General features: G+C 32.6%; 1 long non-coding RNA gene across 1 annotated transcript in view; it reads left to right on the top strand.

Moving 5' to 3' along the window:
* Positions 1-25,136, top strand: part of LOC124082351 (uncharacterized) — a 66,589-nt gene that overhangs the window by 25,295 nt on the left and 16,158 nt on the right. The window contains exons 8-9 of the long non-coding RNA XR_006848331.2: positions 2,865-2,980; positions 13,584-13,623. This is a non-coding gene — a long non-coding RNA (uncharacterized LOC124082351). The remainder of the gene's footprint in view (positions 1-2,864; positions 2,981-13,583; positions 13,624-25,136) is intronic.

The raw sequence follows: 25,136 nt of genomic DNA, 5'->3' as shown, positions 1-25,136 counted from the left end.
TCTACATTATATAAAGTTGTCCTGTGCCTCTTTTTGGGCATTTCTCCATTTTTTTATTTTAATGATCTTTATTATTTGAGCATTCTAAAGAATTTCTGCCCATTACTGCCCCTTTTTTGTGTTTGTCTAATCTTTGTGATTGATTTTATTAGTTTTTGGAACAAATGCTATGAAAATGATTTTATGCTTCTATCATTTCATTGCCAAAGGGGCATATATTGTTGATCTTGTTGCTAGTGATGTTATTTTGCTTATTTGTCTTATAATTAATACCTTTTAAAGATGATACTACAAATATTCTTCACATTTTATCTACTAAATTAATTATACATTGGTGTTTCTTGCTTGCCACTGTTATTAAGTGATAGATGTAATTTTAAAAAAATCAAACATTTGTTCTGTGTTTTATTGTTTTTTTTTTTTTTTTGTTTGTTTGTTTGTTCTTAGGTACTGGGGATTAAGCAGAGGGCCGTGTCCATGTTAGGCAATTGCTCTAACACTATGCTGCTTCCCTGGTGCCCTTTTTGAATTTTTATTTGATTTTTGAGACAAGTTCTCTAAATTGCCTAAGCTGGGCTTCAAACTTTATTATTTTTAATACATACAACACCAGGATACAACCAGGCTTCAAACTTTCAATCATCTCTCTATACCTTTTCAAATATTTGTGATCATAGGCAAATGTAATTAATACATTTGATCTTTATAGTTAAGAAATCATTAAAATAGTGAAGATTAAGTTAAGTGTATTTTACTATAATAAAAAACAGTGTGGGTGGGAGTCAATGCTAGTCCAAGATCAATCTCTCCTTAGTGCCACCAAGTCCAGTTGCAATTGGAATTTTATATTTTATACTGTATCTTCCACTTGTTTATATCAGTATGGAAATTTGCTTTATTCTGTGGATGAAACTAATCAATGTGATTTTTATATTTACTGATATTGTCCCAAATTTGATCATTTGTGTGTGTGTGTGTGTGTGTGTGTGTATATATATATATATACACACACACACACACACACACACACTTAGTGGACACAGTACCTTTATTTTATTTATTTATTTTGTGTGGTACTGAGGATCAAATCCAGTGCCTAACATATACTAGGTGGGTGCTCTATTGCTGAGCCACAAACCCAGCCTCATTTAGTATTCTTATAAGTTCTTATTTTTTATCTAGACCTTAGTCTTTCTTATTAATATTCATTTAAAATTTTCTGTGCACAACAATATAAAGTTTCAGTTTTTTTTTTCTTACCTGCTGATGCAACCTATTTTTCCTTGAATGTCTGGTTCATTATGGGATATGACATGTAGGAATCAAGATATGAGTGCTAAGAATGTTCATTTCTATTTTGTTACTGTTCCGTATAAGCCCTTCTAAGAAATGGTATGGGCAGACATTATCTGTACATATATCGTCATTTCCCTCCTCCACAATTTTTATTCTAGTAAACTACTTTGTTATGATAAATAAGCACTACATAGTATTTGCAATATTAACTAATTAACTAATGTTTTTAAATTTTTGATTCTAATTTGTTAAATATGGCAGCAGAATGCATTAGAGTTTGTATTACACATATAGAGCACAATTTTTCATATCTCTAGTTGTATACAAAGTATATTCGCACCATTTGTGTCTTCATTACTTAGGGTAATGATGTCCATCTCATTCCACCATCTTTCCTACCCCCATACCCCCTCCCTTCCCCTGTCACTCTTTTGCCCTATCTAGAGTTCCTTTAATGTTTCCTTGTTCCTCCTCCCAACCCTACTATGAATCAGGCTCCTTATATCAGAGAAAACATTCAATATTGGGTTTTTGGATTTGGCTAACTTCACTTAGCATTATATTCTCCAATGCCATCCATTTACCGGCAGATGCTTTGATTTTATTCTCTTTTATTGTTCTTCTATTCCATTGTGTATATATACCATATTTTCTGTGTCCATTCATCTACTGAAGGGCAACTAGGTTGGTTTCACAGTTTAGCTATTGTGAATTGTGCTGCAGTAAACATTGATGTAGCTCTGTCCCTGTAGTATGCTGTTTTTAGGTCCTTTGGGTATAGAGGTTAGGATAACTGGGTCAAAAGGTGGATCCATTCCCAGTTTTCCAAGGAATCTCCATACGGTTTCCATATTGCTTGTACCAATTGGCAGTCCCACTAGCAATGTATGAGTGTGCCTTTCTCCCCACATCCTCACCAACACTTATTTTTTAAAATTTCTTAAATCTTTATTTCTTAGTTGTAGTTGGACATAGTATCTTTATTTAATTAATTTATTTATATGTGGTGCTGAGGATCAAACCCAAGGCCTCACTCATGCTAAGTGAGCGTTCTACCACTGAGCCACATCCCCAGCCCTGTTGTTTGTATTCTTAATAGCTACCATTCTCACTGGAGTGAAATGAAATCTTAGAGTAGTTTTGATTTGCATTTCTCTAATTGCTAGAGATGTTGAACATATTTTCATATATTTATTGATTGATTATATATCCTCTTCTGAGAAGTGTCTGTTCATTTCCTTGGCCCATTTATTGATTGGGGTTTTTTTAACTTTTATTTATTTTTTTTAGTCATACATGACAGTAGAATGCATTTTGACATATAATACATGCATAGAATGTACATACATCAATCAAATTGTCTGTTCTATTTTTTTGTGTGTTTAGCCTTTTGAATTCTTTATATACCCTAGAGATTAGTGCTCTATCTGATGTGCATGTGTTAAAAAGTTTCTTCCAAGCTCTAGGTTCTCTATTCACTTCACTGATTGTTTCTTTTGCTGAGAAGAAGCTTTTTAGTTTGAATCCATCCCATTTATTAATTCTTGATTTTACTTCTTGCGTTATAGGAGTCTTATTAAGAAAGTAGGTGCCTAATCCAATATGATGGAGGTTTGGGTCTACTTTTTCTTCTATTAGACGCAGGATCTCTGGTTTAATTCCTAGGTCCTTGCTCCACTTTCAGGTGAGTATTGTACATGGTGAGAGATAAAGGTTTAATTTCATATTGTTGCATATGAATTTCTAGTTTTCCCAGCACCATGTGTTTCTACAATGTATGTTTTTGGCACCTTTGGCTAAAGTAAGATAACTGTAATTATGTGAGTTAGTGTCTGTATCTTGTATTCTGTACCATTAGTTTACAAGTCTATTTTGGTGCCAATACCATGCAGTTTTAAGTTACCATTGCTCTGTAGTATAGTTTTAAGTTCTGGCATAGTGATGCTACCTGCTTCACTTCTCTTGCTAAGGATTACTTTAGCTATTCTGGGTCTCTTATTTTTCCAAATGAATTTCATGACTGCATTTTCCATTTCTCTGAGGAATGTCATTGGGATTTTGATTGGAATTGCATTAAATCTGTGTAATACTTTAGGTAGTATGGTCATTTTCACAATATTAATTCTGCCTATCCAAGAATAAGGTAGATCTTTCTATCTTCTAGAGTGTTTTAAAATTTATTTCTTTAGCGTTCTGTAATTTTTTGTTGTAGAGGTCTTTCACATCTTTAGTTAGGTTGATTCCCAAGTAATTTTTTTTTTGAGGCTACTGTAAATGGGGTAGTTTTCTTTGTTTCCCTTTCAGGGGATTTGTCACTGATAACACAGAAATGCCTTTGACTTATGAGTGTTGATTTTGTATCCTGCTACTTTGCTGAACTCATTTACTAGTTCTAGACGCTTTCTGCTGGAAATTTTGGGTCTTTGTATAGAATCATCATTGGCAAATAGTACTAATTTGAGTTTTTATTTTCTTATCTGTATCCCTTTAATTTCTTTCATCTGTCCGATTGCTCTGGCCGTTTTTTTTCAAGAACCATGTTAAATAGAAGTGGTGAAAGAAGGCATCTCTGTCTTGTTCCAGTTTTTAGAGGGACTGCTTTCCATTTTATCTCCATTTAGAATGATGTTGACCTGGGGCTTAGAGTAGATAGCTTTAAAATGTTGAGATATGTTCCTGCTATCCCTAGTTTTTCTAGTATTTTCAACATGAAGGGGATGCTGTATTTTGTCAAATGCTTTTTCTGCCTCTATTGAGATGATCAAATGGTTCTTATCTTTAAGTCTATTGATGTGATGAAATATGTTTATTGATTTCTGTATGTTGAGCCAACTTTGCATCCCTGTTTGAACACCACTTGATCATGATACACTATCTTTTTGATATGTTTTTGTATTGGATTTTCCAGAATTTTATTCATACAATTGAGCAAGTTATTTGTACTTGGTGTTTTATAACTATCACTACTATTTCCAAAATTTTTTTCTCTCCATTCGGCCAAAATGACTCCTCCTACCACTGTATGATTTTGCTTTTTCTAAAAGTTGCACCATATGAAACTTTTGTACTTATTTCACTTGATGTTTTCAAAGTTCTTCTGTGTAATAAAAAGAAGCATTTGAACTTCTTTTTATGCTTGAACAATATTCCATTGTACGAGTATAACAGGTTGTGTTTATCTATTCATTTTTTGAAAGACACTTGTTTATTTTCAACTCTTCACTGTTGTTGATATTATTTTGAGGAGTATAGCAAATAAATGGTGTTTTCATTATTTTGACATGTACATATAGGAGTGCAGTTACTGGGTCATATGGTAGGTAATTCCAAGGTTCATTATTTGATGAACTGTTAATTATTCCATAAACACTGACAATGAGAATGGATAAATGATTTTTTCTATATCTAGTAACCATAACCTAATAATTATTAATATTATGTGTGTATGTTCAAAATTACAGATAATATCGTATTTCAATTTTGATTAGAAGAAAGTCCTCATTAAAATATCTCAGTTGGGGTCTATGGCTCAGTGGTACACCACTTGCCTAGCATGTATGAGGCCCTGGGTTCAATCCTCAGCACCACATATGAATAAACAAATAAGGTGAAAAATCCATTGGTAACTAAAAATATTTTTTTAAAAAAAAATCTCAGTTTTTGCACATTTAGATGCAATCTAGTACCTTTATGTATTTTTTTTTATTTTTCTCATTGTTGGGAATAGAAACCAGTCTCATGAATGCTAAGCAGATATTTTTGCTAATGAGCTTCATAATTTATTCTCAGTCTTTAATCTATTATATACTCATTTTAGATAGGATATATATATATACACACACACACACACACACACACACACATATATATATATATATATATATATATATATATATACACATTTTGAGGGGGTAAGGTGGGGACCTGAGATCCAAATTTATGGTGCTAAGAATGCTAGACAAGTATTCTGCCTCTGATTTGTACTTCTAGCCCCTAAGTGTAATATTTTTTAAAGTTTCATATCAATAAGGAGGAACTGCTTAATTTCCATATTTGCCATTTTGTTGATATTTTTTTTGGTACTGGGTATTGAACTCAGGGGCACTTGGCCACTGAGCCACATCCCCACCCCTATTTTTGTATTTTATTTAGAGACAGTGTCTCACTGAGCTGATAACCAACTCACTGTTGCTGAGGTTGGCTTTGAACTCGTGATTTCTCCTGTCTCAGCCTCCATAGTCACTGGGATTACAGTGTGCACCACTGTGCCTGGACTAATTTTAATTTTAGCATATTAAATGGATTTTGGTGAGCTAAAGCCTTATCATTTTAACCTCAAAGATTTGTATATATGTTTCTGTTGAATATGTAATAAAATATATGTAATTGATATGTAAGTACATATCAATACACTATACAGAGTATAACAAAGTATAATCTTGTAAATATATTTGTTTGGAAAAGCTTCTAGTCTTCAGTAGGTAGAGAGCTCTTTAAGTAAGTGTTACCAAAGTATATTATCAACTTGGTACAGATTTCTTTTTTTTTTACCATTATTACAGATACTTTCCCTTGATTTCTTTTGGCTTTATTGTACAGTATAATATCTTATGCTATTTTTGGTTTTCCATATGTTGGTGGGATTTCTTAAAAGTGGTCCATTAGAGTCTGATAATGATCTTGATTTTTCCCATATATTAATGAATTGCCAGCTAACTTCTGGTGTTATTTTGTAACTTTTTCTGAATTTCATATCCCAAGTTTTGGACAGAGTTCTCTTATTTACACATGATCATCATATTATTTGCTGAATGTCACTAAGTTAACAATTTTGAGGGGAGCATTATTAGGGATTGAACTCAGGGGTGTTTCTCAGCCACATGTCCAGCCCTTTTTTAATATTTTTATTTAGTGATGGTCTTGCTGACTTGCTTAGGGCCTTGCTAAGTTGTTGTGGCTGGCTTTGAGCTTGTGATCCTTCTGCTTCAGCCTTCTGTTCCATTGGGATTACAAGGTATGCACTACTGTGTCTGGCTAAATCAGAAAGGAATTTTAAAAATAGTTTTGATGTTAAAATTGGCACCTCAGAAATATATTGTGTTTCATGTGTTTGGTTAATGTGTCTCTTTGAATTTGTAACAACCCTTTTGTTATTGTTTTGCTGGGGAACAAACTATGGTCCTCAGGCATGCCAGACAAATCACTTGAGTTATACCCCCAGGTCCATCTTTTGGTTTCTGATATTTTCTAATGGCGGTTTGCTTTTAGAGGAAATCAGGTCATTTTCCCTGTGAAAGATTTATATTTGTACATTTTAGGTTTCATAGTTTTCACCCCTGTGGAAGTGTTCATTAATTAATTTCTTTAATACAAACAATTGGTGTGTGTGACTGGGTTTATCAAACCTAAATTATTTATCATTTATTGTATAAGCGGTTGTGTCACAATGTATGTATTTATTATATGAATACCATTTTACATAACTTTTGTTTACCATTCTATGATGTTGAGACCCATGAAGTATATAATTTTTTATATTTAGTAATGGAGGTTGAACCCAGGGGTGCTTTACCACTGAACTATATCAACTTAATTATTTTTTTATTTTTAGACAGGGTCTCATTAAGTTGCTGAGCTTCTCACTAAGTTGCCGTTGTGTTGAGTTGTGAGGTTCATGAAAGATTAGGATTTAAAGACCATTTGGGGCAACATAGCAAGAAATTGTCTCAAAAGCAACAACAACAACAAAAAATAAAAGAAAGAATCCTTTTCTATACATTATTAGTTGGTGTATTTCTTTGAATGTCAATAAATTATCCTTTTAAATGATAAGTATTTTTCAACTTCTAATTCCAAAAGAACTGCAAGGAAAGTTCAGTGGTGTTGTATAATAATGCTTATAATTATGACATGGAGATGCAAAAATAGGATAAAAGAGGTAACCAGTACATTTTAATTATTTTTCTAGTTCTTAAGTTTATTCAGATGTATATTATTTATGCAATTGGTTTATTTAGTGTATAGTTTGGGTATGTTCTCTTATTTATAAAACTTATTGTGTGTGTGTACAAATGAACAAAAAATTTACTTTTTAAAAAAATTTCCTTAATATATAACTATTTATTACTTTTTATTATCTAATTTGCTTTACTAGTCCTATGAATAAATATTGACCCAAAGTACACAAAAATTATAATACAACTAAGATAGTATTTTGCATAAGAAACCCGAATCCAGATCACTGTGACTTCAATATACTAAGGACCTACATTATATCTGTGTTTGCAGTTTTCTAAAATCACTGTGCTTTTTATAAACACAGTTAATGTGAACTGTTTTTTATATGAACTGTTTCCAAATATACAATAAATTATAAAACAATGTAAAAAATTCTTTTTAGTTATTGATAGACTTTTATTTATTTTTATGTGATGCTGAGAATTGGACCTAGTGACTCACACATGCCAGCCAAGTGTGCTATTGCTGAGTCTCATCCCCAGCCCCAATAATTTAATTTTTTTTTGGTGCTGGGGATTAAACTCAGGGCCTTGTGCATATGACACAAGAACTCTACCAACTGATCTATACTCCCATCCCAATAATTTACCTTTTTAAGTATCTTTTTTCTTTTCTACAAAAGTGTCTCGTTTCCATTTGTTATCTCCACTTAGTTTTAGTACACTCTCATTTTGGAAGATGCACAATATTTTTCTATCATGAGGAAATGACTATTTCTTTATTTTGAAGGATAATTCATATTTTTATTCACAGAAAGCAGTGTACATTGAAACAAGTTTAGTGGCAAGTTTAGCCTTTTCATTTTCCTCTGTAGCAATGGGAACCCTGGGTTTTGAGTCTAGGATGTTTTCTCTTTCAATGATGGCAGATCTCATATCTACCAATGTAATTGATCCTGGTGCCGTCTAACAGCTTAGGCACTGCTTATGTTTCTTGTGAATTTACCTGTACTAAGGCATTAGTGGTCCAGGTCTTTTTGAGGCTGTCCCAGTGTGGCTTTCCCATTAATGTTATAGTAAGGAACCCCTATCTTATGTCACAGAACAGGGAGGAAGATAACCAGATTAATGAGATTCATACCAGACACTGTAATAAGCAGCTGTTCCTGCCAAGATAGCACAGTACACAAAGAACAAGTGGTCTCTTTGTCAGGACAGTCCCTTTGCCTGCTGCTTTCCTCTCACAGGGCCAACTGTCTCTGCTTCTCTCACATTTTCTTGGATCTGTATTTGTGAACCAGAATAAGCAGAGTAGTTGTTTGGCAGCCCAAGTTATGAGTGAATAGATAGACACAGTAGGCATGTTTGCTGGTATTGCCTGATTGTAGCAGGGCTATTTGACAGAGTGGGTAAATTTCATTTGGAACTGTATTCTCTGATGACAGCCAGAACTCTTTTTTCAGATTAACCACTTTCTTGGCCTCATTCACCATAGCAAAATCCATGGCCATCTTCTTCCCTTTAGTCTTCCTCAGTTTCTTGGTTTGCTTGGGGGTGAAGGAGCATGAAAATGACTTTCTGACATGTTAACATTGGACAGCTAAGAATATGGAGGAATTTTTACAGTATATCTTTACTCTTTTTTTTAGATGAGTTATATGGCAATATAATTTCTGTACTTATGTTTTTCCTTCTATCCTTATATTCAACCTTATTTGTCCAGTGATCATTACATTCTTTTCCTCCCTGTTTTTTGGCAGTAGTGAGAATAGAACTCAGTATTGACCTTCCTTTTATCTGTGTGCCCAGCCATGTTTATTATTTATTTTGCAGTATGGTCTTGCTAGGTTGCCAAGGCTGACTTCAAATTGTGATACTTCTCAGTGGTACTTCTCACTGGGATTAGAGACGTGTGCCACCATGTCCTATTTCTTTATTTTCATTTTGAAACAAGGTCTTACTAATTTATCAAGGCTAGCTAAAATTTGCAATCCTGCCTCAACTTTCCAAGTAGCTGGGATTATAGGCCTGCACAGCTGTGCCCAGTTTAATCCTCATTTTTTATATGACGGTGAGGCAGAAGCATTCTTAATAAAGTTAACTGTAACCTAAAGTTCTAAATAAAGAGCTTATTTTATATTTTAAAATATTTGATTTATGGGAATGTGTACATATTCCATAATATTTTTGTTCAGAATTATTCTAGTGTTTTCCAGAGATGTTATGTAATGTTAGTATTTTCCAGAGATTTTATGTAATAATTTTAAAGTCAGAAGGTAAATAAGTAATTTGAAGTTATTTGTGGCCAGGATGATTGGATCACTGGTAGTAAGGAAGTTTAGTTCAGCCAAATATTTAGGGTCTGTAATTCTGAGCTGTACTGAACTCTGCCCATTGATCTGATGTATGTGTGTTCAATGAAAGGAATTCAGAAATGATAGATTGTTTCTTAGGGTGACTGGTTCAATTCCAGAATGGAGGGATTAATTGATGGATGCAAGAATGAATGTATAGATGTATGGTCTGGTTGGAAGATTGATGGAATCACAAATAGTTGAGAACAAGTGGCTCTATGTCAATTGTAGGTTGGATACAGAAATGTATTTTGGATGTTGTTAAGAAAGAAGAAAAACTATGAATATATAAGTATTTTATGTATATAAGGTTGATGCATGAGTAGAAGAGGAAATAGGGATAAATATTGATATAATTGGCAATTTGATATATACTATGTAAAATGAAAAACAAATTTATAAAAATATTGATGAATATCTGAAAGAATATATGAATAAGTCAAATCAGGAAAGTAAAGATTTTAAGTTTCTGCTAGGAGTTTATGGTCATGGCAGTCACTCATGTGTTGTCACAAAGATAGTATTTATTGCTGGTTCCATCACAATATAAGGTTTTATGGTTCATTACGTCAGTGGGACGTTGTGGAAAGTCAAGTCAGATAGTTGGTGTATAAATCAATCACATGAGCACCCTAAAGTTTAGGGAATTTGGAAAATGTGTTTTTTCATGTTCATGAAAGGAAAATATAAAGAACCTATTGTCAATAATAATAATTATTATTAAAATATTATGTAAATGAGGTAATAGATATCAATTAGCTTGAATTAGACATACCACATTATATACATGTCAAACATAATTATATACCCCATAAATATTTATAAGTAATGACATGTTGTTGTTATTTTTTTTTTAAATTTGAATCTCTTTGTCAGGTGATTTGCAGTAATCTGTACCTCAGGTCTCAGTGTACCTACTCTTGACCCAGAGGAATATATCTTAAAGGAAAATAATCTGCATCTTACTTCCTAATGTACAGTGGTGGAGGAGAATCAGGGGAACCATAATAAACTCCAACCATTAAAGTTTTATAAGGTATCAAATAATCACTTCATGGGAATTTTGCATTACCCTGAGCACCCCTGCTGTGCCTTTGATAAAATTTGTAAGATGCTTCTTGTTCTCCCTGGCTCTGCTTTTGTCCTTGGGGACATTTTACAGTTCATCTCATTTTTCTTAATTAAAAGGCTATTTTAATTATTTTCTTAATTAAAAAGATATTTTCAATGTATATATCTTCCAGGGGAACCAATGAACTTTTGTGTGTTCATGAGAGTTGAACCTAGGGCTGGGGTTGTGGCTCAGTGGTGAAACACTTGCCTAGCATGTGCAAGGCACTGGTTTTGATCCTCAGGACCACATAAAAATAAATAAATAAAATAAAGGTTTTGTGTCTATCTACAACTAAAAAATATTTTTAAAAGAATTAAACCTAAAATATCATTTTGTCTTAAAACCATCTCAGGTTTTAAGTCTTTTTGGCAGTATAACTTAGTCATAAATGTACAGTGGTAGCCAGGGATGTAGTTCAGTGTAATTGTATTACAAAGCAAAACAAACAAATACCAAAATATGCAATAGGTGTTATGCACAAAGTCTTTATTAGCTCTTATGTGATTCTTAGTCTCTTATCTGTGTTGAGTATAGAACCATGTGTAGAGGTAAAGGTGCCAGAAAAGATGAAAGTCTCAGAATAGTGAAATTTTATATTTATATAAAATATAAATATGGAGTGGTGGTGCCTTTGATAGCCATTGGAGCAGACCCACAAGAAACTTTTCATGATTGAAATGTGAAAGTTTTTTATGTTAAGCCTGTCAGAAGTTGAAGTTGCTATAAATATAGATAGAAATTGGCATGCAAAAATAAAAGATTAATGTATATAATAAAGGAAGTGATGGTTTTGAGCTTGATTGCAGGAACGGACGAAAAAAAGTGTGGATTGGTGCAAGGAAGAATGAAACTGATAGTGAAATTTTCTGTTTACTATATATTTATATTAGTGTAATAAGGGATATAAGATTGGATATTCAGAATGAAGTTTGAAAAGATTAATGTTAAACTATTTAATGGAATTTAGGAGATAATAATGGACTTAATAAATGCAAAGTTGTTGGATGCCATTTGCTAAGGATGGATAAAAACATACTAGTATGTGAATGGATAAAGGAATAAATAAAAATTTGAAAAAATGTTGAATGTATTTATATATGTATGCATCATTGTAGTCCTTACTCAATGAAGATATGGTGGTTAAAAGCCTAGATATTAGAATTGCATTGGATTAAAAATTAAATATTGTATGGATGGATCAAGTAGAGATGTGGATCTTTATGTAATGGATAAAAGTAAGCTCACTACGATAATGGATAAATGTGGAGATCCTCACATAGATAAATTGTTTGTATGATTATGATGGCTGTATTATTGGTGCTTTATAGTGGCTTGATAAATACAATTATGCATCAATAAGTTGATCCAAAAGAAGATATAGAAATTTGGTCAATATAAGAATAGACAGATAAAATAAGTCACATGTATAATAAAAGTAAAGATGGTCAGTTGCAGGATGAGGTGTATTGTCATAGGCTAATTCATTATTAATAAATCAGGAAAGTTTTGTGTTTGTATTATCGAAGTGTTGTGCTGGTAAAAAACAGGTAAATGAAAAACTTCTGCAGGGAATTCACCAAGTAGTTTTTTCTAGTCAAAATGATTCTTTTATATTTTAGTAATTTGGGGGGAGTTGATGAATATACCAACTTTACCTTCTGTATAGATGTATATATATTGATGGATATCTTCACCTTCTGTTTATATGTTGTGTCCATGGTGTGTCACAAATTTTCCATATTTTCTAGTTTTTATTGAAATGTTACCAGTTTATTATTATTATTTATTTATTTCAAACATGACAATAGTGGAATGCATTGCATTAGTAATTATCCATTCACAGCACAATTTTTCATAACTCTGAATATAAAGTATGTTCACGGCAAATTATGCCATTATACATGAGCTCTCTTACTCATTTTTTTTGCATTACAATTCTTAATACACCTTTATACCACAATTTATCATATCTCTGTTTGTACATGAGGTATGTTGACACCAAATTCACATCTTCATACATGTATTTTTATAATGATGACCACCTCCTTCCACCATCCTTGCTATTCCCCAGTTTTAAGGAAGATCTTTTAGATGCTTGACTGCCTAACATGTCCATATCAGTTCAAATCATTGTACTTTTGTTTTGTTTTGTTTTTGTGGAATTTATTCTTCAAAGCTACTGACAAAATCAGTAACTATGGTGTACTCTTTTTCTGCTCATATTGATATTAGATTAATTTGGTATGTAATATTTTAAAATCAAATACATTGCATGTGCATTTCATGAAAGATACCATATTGTCAGATTGTGGAGTGATTATCTGATGGAAAAGAGATGAGTACTTGATGATGTTATCTACTTGTCATGAGGTCCATAAATTAAATGAAGTTTTTGCATGTATATCATGATATATTTATCTACTCTCACCATAAAATGTCAAGTCATCTGAACAGAATATAAGTTCTTTTTGTCTGTATACATGCTATACGTTTTAATTTATCTGAGAGTCAATAAATGTTTTGAAATATATCAGTAGCGGATAGGTAGAGGGAAACAAGGAAATCAGGCTGGTCAGGGAAAAAAAGGGATATAGAAAATATCAGAAATAAACAGCCATAGGTATTAGCATCTGCTGCAAATAACATGGGTTGTAATGACAGCAGCAGGTTGAATTTTATTTTTGGCTGCATGACTTAGAATACTGCTAATATTATTAGCAGATGGTAAGTTGAGCACACAGAAGTCCAGGAATATGTCCATATTAGGATGATGAAAGTAGGTTTTTAAACACTTTCACTTGAAGAGTGAATGAAGACTATTTAAATAATTTCAAACAATACTATTTTTTTTTCTTTCATAAGCCTCTTTCACAAGCAAGGACCCAAAAGAGCTTCCCTTAAGGTAAGAGCATTAAGGCCTGTATTATGATTTTTAGTGTGTATTAGTTTTCATCATGTTGATATAGATTAGATTAGATTTTTGTTCACTGAATTTTTCTTTTTCATCAAATCTACATTGTTGCTATGCTATGATTTTAGGATATATTTTAATCAATGATTTTAGTTATCTCTGGTTATTATAGTATATTTAATGAAATAGACAATTGAAATACTAGGGGGCTTTCTTACCTTTATTACCACCAGAAGTTGCATAAGAAGTACACAGGAAAGGAAAGGGAATGGATAATTGAATGTTTTGACAATGGAGTTTGGTTTGGGGAGCAATTTCCATGAAATCTTATGGAGTACATAGTATGTTGTTATTTCTTTGTACAGTGGCTTTTTAAAGCCTCCACTACAATATACATTAATTTTAAGAAGCTATACAGGAAATGGTCATTCAAAGAATGATAGGAGTTTAGATGTCATAAAAATAATTTGGGATACAATTTGAGTACTCAAATTACAACAAATGGACAGAGGAGGTTAAATGACCATTTCATCATTTTCATCAATTAAGTGTTTTGTTGCTTGGAGATAATGTAGTATTAGGATTTGTGGGAGTTATTTTCATGGAGTGGGATTAACTACTTGATGATGATATCTACCTGTCATGAGGCAAGATTGTGTGATAACTTGTTATTTCCATTTGGAATCTCCTGTACTCTTAGGTGGTGACTGTGTGGATTATTAAAACATATGTCCCTTCTGCAGTGGTTCCATTCACACCATCACCCAAATACTGCCATTATTTCTCCTTTCTGGGATCTTACTCCATCTTTATATCTCACAACTTTGATAGAAGTATGCACAGGAATAGAAGGGACCTGCTTTTTACTAAGTAATTTCCTGAAATATTAAGTCTCTCTGCTCTCAGTGTATTTGTGCTTCCCTCTAATGTTGTGTATTATTCATTGTGTTTTTATTCATATTTTACTTTATAAATAGAAGAGACATTTGTGTGTGGGAAGTGTAATTAGGGCAACAGCATGGTTGCTTCACATAGTAGCTTGACTTTCTTACTACCTGAGTGTCTTGTCTGTGCCTATTTTGTTTCCATTGGTAAGATATATTCTTACTCATTTGAATCAAAGTTCTGCAGTTTTTAGGCATGTCCTAAACAAAATCTTCTTAAACACTTGTGTTATCTGGACTAAGCCCCCTAGTTACATTTTTTTGTTGAATCTAGTAGTCTCATTCTGGGTCAGAATTAGAATTTGAGACTGATTGCACTTCACCACTTCTCCAGTGGTCAAATCTAAGATGTGAATGCCAAAACAACTGTTACAATACAAGGGAATACTAGATGCCTGAACTGATATTTTGAACCATGTTGTAATGCTATCTTGTAGAATATGTGATTCCATCATTTAACTGATATAGCTAATATTCTCTTCTTTGTATTTCAAGTAAAAAAACATTATTGTCTTTATTTTCATTTGTTTTCTGCTTCACCTAAGGGAGGCCGATGTAAAATACAGATTATTTGAAATATTAATTATCTGCTTCTGGAACAAATGGTACTGTTCATCAGGAGCTATTAACTGTATTGCTCAACCTGTCTTAATAAATAGGTATATACCATGGGGTATCCAATAATATTTTCTCTGTATGCCAGTATTAGCAGTAAAAAATGTTCCTAGAATTTTAAGACTTTGTGATAATCCCTTTCTTTCAAGCTCTACTAAATTTTTCAACAGAGGATTTAATATGTTAAAAATCTCAACAATATATATTGTCATCTATATCTCCATTCTTATTATATTATTCTTTTAGTTTTCTTATGAAGTTTGACTAATTTTCTTTTACAATACTCATTTATTTTACAAGATGAGAAGTTCCTTTTTTTATTTCCAAAGTTAAATTAATCTATCTGAAATTATTACAAATTCAGAATGGTCTCCTTAATATAAGGTCAGTATTCTAATCATACAACTTTATTTTACATGAATCAAAATATGTACCCAGTCAAAAAATACCTAACAATCTGGTATTTTTATTCTATTTTAGGGACTGGCAAAATTGTAATGGAACAGAATTGATAAATCCTACAGTTTGTTGCAAATATACAACTCTGCCACTAATGTGAAAGCAGCTATGACTGATTCAAATGGATATTACTGCATTCTAATAAAATGTACTTACAAAGAATAGGTGGTGGGCCAGATTTCTACTACAGGCTATATCTTGCTGTCCCCTGCCCAAAGCATAGGTTTAATTTTATTGTAAAGGTAGGAAGATACAGAAACCAGAAGGAATATTATCTCTTTGCATGTCAGTTTTCTGAAATCTCAACTTTATGAAATGTGAAATTTAAAAATGGGAGAGATAAACATTTTATGTTTTTATTGGGGGATTGTAGTTATATGTAATTTTGGGGTTCATTTTGGTATAACATGCATGAGTGGAATATGGCTCTACTTTAGCTCTAAAGCTAAGTTGAATGTTATCTATTTTTCTTAGCCTCCTTTGCCCTTAAACTTGTAGTACATTGAAATGTGGCCACCAAGAATGAATATCATTCAATAATATGTAGCAGTAAGGGATCATCATCTTTCATCTTACAACCCTATTTCTCAGTTTTCATAAGAATTAACCATTTGTGGCATACAAAGTAGTCAATAACTTTTCTAAGCTTTTGTAAGCTTATGTGTAATTTATTCTCAATTTATTTATAAATGTGTGATCATTGTGGTAATATGTTATTTTGTAATTTTCTGTTTATCATGGATATGTTCCTAAATCAATAAATGGTTCACCTACAGACCTTTTATTGGATGCTAAGTACATAGGACAATGGATTTATCTGTTTCTCTATTTTGAGAAATATAGGTTAACAGTTTTAAATTCTTATTTTTGGTACTACATACAATGCAGTAATGTACATAAATAACATATATTCTAATGTGTCTGACTCCTAATTTTATAAAATATATTTCTAGGTGTGGCATTGTTGGATCATCAATTGTGTATGCTTTTGGTTTCAGTAGGTATTGTGAAATTGACTTTCAAAATGCTTTTTGGGGCACCACAGACCAGTGTGTAATATCAGGGCTAATTTTCACAGAACCTTGTGTTTGATCCAGTATTAACAACCATTAAATTTTAGTCAATTTTATAGATGAAGTAATGTTTTTATAATATACCTAATTTAAATGGTGGCCATGGATTTAAAGACTTAATGTATATTCGTGGTTTATAATAAAAACAGTACTCTACCTCTCCTCTAAGCCCAAGAAATAACCTGATTGTTGGAGCTAGAATACATTAAACTTTTCTATATTTGCCATTTCTTGGAGATTCATAAACTTCATAAGTATAGCATGTCATTGTTTATTTTAACTTTTTATTTTAAAAATAATCTTAGATTTAGTGTTGAAAGAATCATATAGAGAAACGTTATACACTTCTTCCAGATTGACATTTTTTTCCTGCATTGTTCTCCTTCTTCCTCTTCCTAACTTCGTCCTTCCCTTTCCCTTCCCATCTTCTCTCCCCTCTTCTATGTGTGTATATTCATAGTGTTGATATTTTTTAAAAGTATATATTAGTTGCAGACATTATGTTCTTTTTGCCCTGAACTCAGAATTTTCTAAGAGCATAAGTATTTTCTTAACTGTTAACTTTTTAAACATTATATACAGTCCATATTTTCGTTTTACCAGATGTTTTTGTCATTTTTTCACAGAGTTTTCCCCATTACTGAGATTCAGAAAAGAATCCTGTATGGTATTCATATGTTTTATCTCCTTAGTCATCTTTAATTAAAGTCTTTCATCAACTATAATAGCATTTTTTATTGTAAAACAATGTTTTATAGGTTTTAAGAAAATTTCCTAAAATTTGGAAATTTCCTCATGAAAAGGTTTAGATTATACATTTTGTGAAAGAACATTTCAGAATTTACTCAGTGTATCATCAGAAGTGAAAACTGACACTTTGTCCCATTATTGGTAAAGTTAACTTTAATCATTTGGTTTAATTAGAGGCCCCTAGCCTTCTCCATCTTTAAATTTATTCGTTTGTCATACACATTGTATAGGAAGATATTGAAACTATCTAAATATTCTGTTAAGCATCAAATTTTTAAATTAAAATGTTAGTACTCTGAACTTTTCATGAATTGAAGTTTTTCTTGTTGTTGTTTTTGTATTCAACCATAAGGAAAAGTTTGTATCTCCTGGCTTATCAGAAATATTCAACAATGTTTTTAATAAAAAATGGTTAACAAAAAAATAAGGGAGCGATATTCAGTATGAGTGCCATGGATTTCATTTAGAGTCAAATGAGTTTATGTCAAAATTTTGGCATGGAATGTGAGTGACATGCAGAAGTCCAGAGTTAGGTGTTAACATACATGGTTACATGGTAGAGGGGAATAACAGGTTCTTAAAAATAAATTTCAGACAGGGAATGCAGCATGCCTTTGTTATTGCAGGGTATTCAGTAATCTGGAACACATTATAAGCCATGGTAGTGGTGTCTAGGTCCAAATTCACTCTATAGCTATATTCTGTATAGGTGATAAATCAACAGTGTTACTTCTGTTTTTGTTTTTGTCACTTTAAATTTCTTTAACCCTGTAGAACATTCAAGAGTAATAGTGAAGGGCCTGCATCCAGGAGCTATCTAAAGATAAACACTTATCTTTCTTAGCCTTTTTCATGTTCCTCTTATGCTCTGTGACTGTGATGCAGTGGCTATGTTGGTTAAAACCCATACATTCCCATAATTTGTTCTGTGTTCTCTATAACTACACAGCAGCAGTCAACTAAAAATGCTAACTAAAGAAGGTTTCCATAATTAAGATATTCTTCATTTTGATTAGTGATTTAATTGGATTAATTTAAGTTGTCTTAATCATTCTTATTATGTGTGTTTCAAAATTTGTTTTATTGTATAAAAGTATAGGTCATCTAGTATTAATGGAATGCCATTATCATTTTATAAATTTTGAATCCATGTTGTAGACTTATGGAGGTTTGAACATGACCTAAGGCTTTGATCGAAATTGATGATTCAAAGTTTCCTGATTTCTGTATCTATTTTGTACTTCTTTAATGGAAAGAGGCTTAGTAAATATTATGCATTCAATATTTTGAAGGAGAAAATAGAAATAGGGTCAGAATTACTGATGATAAACAAATGAAGCATAGTCAAATGAATGCACAAATAAATAGACAAATTAGTAGTAAAAGAATGTGTCATCTAAGAAATGAAAAACAAATAAAGAATTCACCAAGGAATTTAGGGAGTTTGATACTGTTTTATAAAGTATTGCTACTTTTACTATAATGTGATAACGGATTCTTGAAAGTTTAATACCCACCTGACAAAAACAATTCCTCCTCTATAGTGATACTGGGGAATATTTAAGATGGTTTTATTACTAAATTCAGAAAGTCAGCCTCAGGGCTAGGTAATGGAGTCCCTGCCTCACATGCAGACCTTGGGTTCAATCCCCAGCACTGTGAGAAAGAGAATGGAAAGGGGAGAGATATTCTTAATACTGTAATGTCTCAAATTTCCTAAAATGAAGGAATTTTTTTAAAAATTAAGGAAATCATCACAGGAAAGCACATTACTTTTAACTTTCCTCTCCATTGGTAATAAAAACTGCATTACAGTATACTTTGTATTACTAGGACAAACAGAGGAATTCAGTTTCTATCTCAATTTCAAATCTCAGTAGAATCCTGAAATCTTTACCCTGGAGATAAGGGCAAGGAATAAACATAATTGTATCTGTTCATCTTATCAGCCTATGAACTTGAAGTGAGGATAGAAAGAAGGACTCTACTTGTTGGTGACCATAGAACACAGAAAGTTTCCATTAAGAAATCCTAAATAAGCGGGGAGGAGGAGAGGGAATTTCACCAAAATAAAGGAAAGATCAGTAGAGTATATTAAGGGGAATGAGGAAGAGGAAGGGACAAGAAAAGAGAAGTACAGTGGAATGTATCTGAGTGAACTTAAAATGTACATGCATGGAAGTTGCACAGTGAGTCCTGGCATCAGGACATAGGACGCTAATTTTTTAAAAAGGTAAACTGTAAATGGATTCAAGTGAGATTGTGGAGTGGAGGCAGGAGAGCAGGGATGGGAATAAGTTCTGGGACTGAATTAGAGAGGTTTTAGTCCCATACCTTTGTGACAATGTCAGGGTGTATCCTGGTGTGGTAAAATAATAATAATAAAAATAAAAGTGTCACTCAGTGAATACTGTGAAATCTCACCAATCAAGGTAGAGTTTCTTCCTTTTAGTGGGAGAAGACATAGACCAACAAAACTTGAGTGTAACCTCTAACACTTCCTTATACTTTTTGAGCTTTATTACTCTTTGATAAATCATTTGCACTAAAATAATTGACAAGGATAGGACATGTGTTAATTCCAAGTGACACAATCATTGGTTAAAAATACCATTTTCATGTTTATTGGATGGTTTGAAATAATCTGTTGTATGTTGTTCCACATGGTTTGTCACAAAGTATTATTAAATTATCATTTTATGTTTGTTTTTATTTTTAGACAAGATAATGGCATTTTAAATTTATAAATTACTTACAGAATTGTGAATCCTAAAAGTTTCTTTCTTCCCATAATTTCCAGTTGAGATTTTTAAAGATAGAATGTTCTCATGTCAGTACTAATGTAAGAATTAGTACTAAGAATTGCCTCATTTAATAGCTATTTTCAACAAGTTAAGTATGACAAAGCTCATTATAGATGTCTACATATAAACAGTAATTACAAAGGGAAGTTTATGGTTATCTCAATACTCTTGAACTGTGATGTATTTGGTTGCTTCAGTGTATTTTGAGAGTCTTTCTAGTCCAAACATGGAATGTGAAAAGATGAGGAGTGGATGCAAACAGTACTCTTGTCATTTAAGACTCAAGATAGTAAATGAAAACATTGTTTACTCTTACAGTTCTGAAGGAGAAGGTTGGTTTTCTCAGAGTGCCTCTTTTAAAAAGAGATAAATTTTGATAGTTTTAGATCTGTATTAAGCCCATAGGTTAAGATTTTGATTTTTAAGATGGAAATAGGAAGTTTATACTCAGGATATTTAGGAAATAGAGCTAATACATTTGATTTCTTTCTCGTGGCTATTGGAAAGGATAATATCTGAAGACAATGTATGTGAGAGAAGGAATATATTTGTCTGAGACTGTCTTTAGGTACACTCTAGTGTGTAGTTATTGAGAAAGCTAAGAGGATCTATAGAAAAGAATGCCCAGGCTTATAATGAAAACAAAGAAAATGCTATTTCCCTGAAGATAAATGAAGAATGATATTAAAAAATGAATGAGGTAGCATTGGCTTTTTGGATTTCATTGAAAGACATAATTTTGTTTGGATATATAGAGAATATCATTGTTTTTAGGTGAAAGTGCTATGTTGGGATAAGAGGTATATTGCCTTTCATATTGGCAAGGCCATGTTTGAAGGATACCTTGTACTGTAGTATGTTACTAATGTAAGCCCAGCATAGTCAGGTGTGTATTTATACTTTGTGAGCTGCTTACACAAATCAGTATGTGAATATAGCAAAAACACAACCTAGTTTTACAAATTGAGATCCTTTTAATTATATATATGCAGGATAGAAATAGATTTCTTCATAATACTCTAGTATTCCAATAACAATCTTTGTACAGCTTTTATATTTGAGTTCACGCTTCTGTTGTTTCTGTCTTCTGTACTATTGACCATTCTAGAATATTTTAGTTAGGCAAAAATGCTGAATGGTTCAGAGATTTTTGACTTTTGTGGGATGTTCAACTAAGATATTTGGAGGAGGTAATCGGTGAGAAGTCAAATATAAGAAAAAGTAACTACCAATGACAAAAACTGCAAAAGGAATGGAGAAATGATGGTGGTAGGAATTTAGGGAGTCAAGCAAGAGAGAATCAACAGAAGATAGAATTTTGAAGGAAAGAGTTGCAGTGCAAAGTGAAAGTGAATTGAGCCTAAATTTTCTATTGTAGTTCCAGAGGACAATAGCAATGGCAACAGCATCACTAAAGTCGAGGAGAAGATATGACTGTAGAAGTTGTTGTTTTCCAGGTGATTCAGAAAATGTATTAACTCCACGTGCAAAAATTTATTGTACACTGAGAGGATAGAGACAAGTCCAAGGAAATACTTTGCCCAGTCTGTTAGATTTGCACTATTTAATTAATCTGTAACATGCTTTATGCAAATGAAATTTCAGCTGTCAGATTTTATTTTATTGCTCTATTTTCTACTTAACACACTAGAATAATGAGCTCCAATTGACAGGGATATTTTCCAATTTACATTTAATTGTTTATTTAGAGCAAATCACACCTAGCAGATATTTAATTTAGGAATTGTGTTGACTAAACTAGTTGTATAGACCATGAATGAGTGATTTGTGTGCTGGTTAAGAAGTAAGCTGTATCTCCAGCCCTTTTAAAAATGTTGTTACTGAGACAGAGACTTGCTAAATTGCCACGGCTGGCCTGAAATTTGTAATCTTTCTTTCTTTCCCTCCTGAGTAACTGAGATTACAAGAATTCAGAGAAGAAGTGAAATTTTGATGAATGAGCTCCAGATACTTAAAGGGTGAGGAAAAGAAGGATTTATGATTGCTTAGTATAACATAATCATTTAATTTTTCTAGGAGGGATTTTATGGCATCACTGAGGGACTCATAGATTCTCAGACTATCTATGCAAAAATAGATCATGATGTTAAGAGACTCAGCATCTACATTGACCTTTTATGGTGAAAATGAGGGATTGATTTAAAATCTGCATTGATAGTTGGAGTAGAAGACAACCCCTGTTTTCTTTGCTGTTTTTATGGCATGTACCATTATTATCTTTTTTCACAGTGTGCTCTCAAATAAAAACAATCCTGAGAAGGAGGTCTTATGTACACATTTTAATCTAGAAAAATTCAATATACAGGCTGGGCCCAGTGGTGCACACCTATAATCCCAGTGGTTCTGGAGGCTGAGGCAGGAGGATCGCTAGTTCAAAGCCAGTCTTAGCAATTTAGCAAGGTGCTGAGAACCCTGTCTCTAATAAAATACAAAATAGGGCTAGGGGTGTGGCTCAGTGGTTGAGTGCCCCTGAGTTCAATATCCGGTATGCCCCCCAATTCAATATACATAATAGTAGTCCCCCCCCTCTCTTTTTGGTACTGGAGATAGAACTCAGAGGCACTCAACCACTGAGCTATAGTGGTCTCACTGAGTTGCTTAGTACCTCTCTTTTGCTCAGACTGGCTTTGAACTCATGATCCTCCTGCCTTAGCCTCCTTACCTGCTAGGATTACAGGCATGTGCTACTGCTCCCAGCTAGTGCTCTCTCTATGTTTAATCACTCCCTAGGAAGAATTCATTTTTCTCCATATTTTATACTTTTCTATTTAAAAATCTTCCTTTAAAGATAAGAGCTATTTTGTGGAAAAACTATTCAATTAGGATGAATTACATTGTAGAATATAGTTATTGACTAATAAATCTCAATTATTAGATGGATTGATAGAGTACAATCTGTGTGGCCAACTTCAGTCAGACTGTTCAGTGGTTCCGTAATAATATATGCATATTGCTATATTTTGACCTTTTTAATTTTTAAATTTTATTCCTTTAGGTACCCATGTATCATCCTACTAAGTATTATGGATGTTTCCCCAAAGGAGTTTATTTTCATTTTTGTAACCCAGTTCACTCATGTACTATTCAAGGGTGCTGAAGAAATGTCTATGGATTTATTACAGATGGGAAGAATATGTTTTAAATAAATAAGAGAACAATAGAGCCCAAAAAGAAAATAAGAAGAAACTTTTCCTTTACTATTGTTAAGTTCAGAAAGCTTAGAAGACGAATATTTTTGCCTTTTGGAAGCTGAGATAGAAGGATGGAAATTTCGGGTCCAGCCTCAGCAATTTAGCAAGATCCTGAGTTACAGTGTGAACCCATCTCAAAATAATAAAAAATAAAATATAAAATATTTTTATATATTATATTATAAATAACTCAGTGGTAAAACCCCTTTGTATTAAATTCCTTGGGGGGTAGGAGTAGGGGGGAAGGAAAGCCTTTATACCATGAGATGCTTTGGTAATATTGAAAATTTTAGAAGGTCATTGAGTCCTTAGATAAATAGGATGTGTGCCTTCCTGCCCTCCTCACCTAGTGACCTCTCACCAGCTTTTTTGAGTAAGATTAACATATCTTCTGACTTTATTATCATTAGAAAAAGTAAAGCTGTTTGTTTAATTTGGAGTATTGTCAGATTCATCCACATCTTGTTAAATCATCTTGTTGATTCATGTTTTTTTTCCATTGATAATACTATCTGTGATTCTCCCTCTTATTCACCCTGTATCTTAGTAAAGATCTGAATGGATTTGTCCTCAGATGATATATTTGCAGTGGGATGAGTGTTACATACAGTTGATACATATGCCTTAATGTAACTGGCTACATATATTCAGTTCTGTTTGCTTTGAATCCCCAACTTAGGCTCTCAAAAACTCTATATACTTAGGAATACACATGCCAATTTTGATTCATTTTATGTCTACTGTTTTGTCTCCTTTTCCCAAAATAAATATAATGAGCTCCTACTTGAAAGGGATATTTTAAATTTCTATTATCTTATTCTAAAATTTCAAAAAGTTTCATTAAATTTTGTGGAATGAGCAAATTTGTGAAGGAATGAATAAGTGATCACAAATAATGAAAGATATAGGAATAAAGGAGAGATACTGATAATATTTCACCGCAATGATTTGTTGCTCTGTTTACTCTTTTAGTAGCACAATGAGCAGACTTATGTATGTGATGATTATATAATGAAAGGTTATAAAGTAGTTTTTGGACTGAAAAAACAAGCTTTGATGATTATGCAGTGTAACATCTCTGTGGTCAAATATGGTGTTCTGATAGACCTGCAGTATTATTTGAGATACTTGAGAATCTGTTATGTTTGACAGTGTTGCAGAGAAACAGGTGAAATTTTTTTCTGTGAGATATAAAATACAGATAATGATTATGATCCTTATTTTCAAGTAAGTGGTAGGGGGAAAAAACTAGAAATGTCCAAATTTGGAAAAGTAGAAAACATTTTCTGTCTGGTGACTGCTTTTTTGGTCTGTTCTATGTGAATGTTGTGTAAGTTTTACCTATGGCACAATTTTTGGTAACCCTTGCAGAGAAGGGAAATGGTTACCACTGATGATACTTTGTATGGGTCTGTCTTTGGATTTACTGCAAATATCAGGAAAACAATCTGCTATGTTGCCAGTGGAAATGAAAGGGCTTAGTTTCTATGTCAGTTGGTAATACTTTCGTTTGACATGCTTGATGAATCTGAATGCCTAGTTTTGAACCTTCCTTATTAGTCATAATTTTTTCCTTCACTCTAACATAGTTTTCCAATTTCCCCACATTTACTTAAACCCTAATCAGTGTCTTTTCTGATTATTATT

Source organism: Marmota monax, unplaced genomic scaffold (genome assembly GCF_021218885.2).
Source record: "Marmota monax isolate L192 unplaced genomic scaffold, Marmota_monax_Labrador192_F-V1.1 WCK01_AAM20220418_F8-fsc00179, whole genome shotgun sequence".
NCBI classification, from domain to species: Eukaryota; Metazoa; Chordata; class Mammalia; order Rodentia; family Sciuridae; genus Marmota; species Marmota monax.
The sequence above is the reverse complement of the archived record's forward strand: the minus strand, read 5'-3'. Positions and strand labels throughout refer to the sequence as shown.